General features: G+C 69.0%; 1 pseudogene; it reads left to right on the top strand.

Annotated features, from left to right (window-relative positions):
* Window positions 1–614: 614 nt before the first annotated feature.
* LOC142863364 (uncharacterized) lies at window positions 615–732 on the top strand (annotated as a pseudogene).
* Window positions 733–958: the final 226 nt, after the last annotated feature.

A 958-nucleotide genomic window follows, 5' to 3' on the forward strand; every position in this document is an offset into this window, starting at 1 on the left:
GGTGCCGGCAGTTCTCCACGGGCTTGGGCGTTTTCCAGAGGTAGGAGATGGAGGGGACTGATTTCTTCAGCGCCCCCCAAACCACGCCACCCCACCCCACCCATGGGACACATCCCCAGAGAGAGACGCCCCATACACTGGCTGTGCCCCAGCCCTGGCCCGGAGGAATAGGCGGCAGCCCACCCACAGGGCGAGGGGGGGGGCGCAGCTGAAAGGGGTTGTGGGGGAGGGCGGCCCCTGGCTGGGGTCAAAGGGCGAGCGTCCCGCGCGTGCGCAGTCAGCGGTAGGCAGCGACGCGCTGGGGGTGGGCAGCGGGTAGGTGAAGGAGGCCGGGCGAGGAGACGAGGGGGGCTGGGAGGGCTCCACCTTGGCTAGTCCAACCGTGGAGGCGCATCTTGTGTGAGTGTGAGTGAGTGTGAGTGTGTGTGTGTGTGTATAGAGAGACAGCCCCCGCCCCGCCCCGCCCCGCCCGGCCCCGCCCATCACCCTCGTCCCTGGGAGCCCGCGGGACCCGGCCGGCGAACTCAACCGGCCCGGCCCGGCGCGGGAGGCGGCGGCGGGGAAGCCCAGAGAGGCTCGGCTTCTTGAGCGGGGCAGGGGCGCCCTCCGCCGCCGTCTAGGGCCACACCACCCTGAACGCCCCCGATCTCGCTGGTCTGGGAAGCTAAGCAGGGTCGGGCCTGGTTAGTACTTGGATGGGAGACCGCCTGGGAATACCGGGTGCCACAGGCTGCTGCTTTTTTTTTTTTTTTTTTTTTTTTTGCCTCTTGTTCTGTCCCCTTTCTGGGAGCGCGGCGGCGGCCCGGGGTGGGGGTCACCCCCACCCTCAGCGCCCGCGCGGTGCCTGGCGCCCCAGCCCGCACCGTGGGGCCTCCTCTTCCCAAGCCGCGACACCGCCGCCACGCGGCAGCATGCGTGGCATCTGGACTGTCAGGTCTCAGACCAAAGGTCTGCTCTG

This window comes from Microcebus murinus, chromosome 21 (assembly GCF_040939455.1).
Source record: "Microcebus murinus isolate Inina chromosome 21, M.murinus_Inina_mat1.0, whole genome shotgun sequence".
Classification (NCBI taxonomy): Eukaryota; Metazoa; Chordata; class Mammalia; order Primates; family Cheirogaleidae; genus Microcebus; species Microcebus murinus.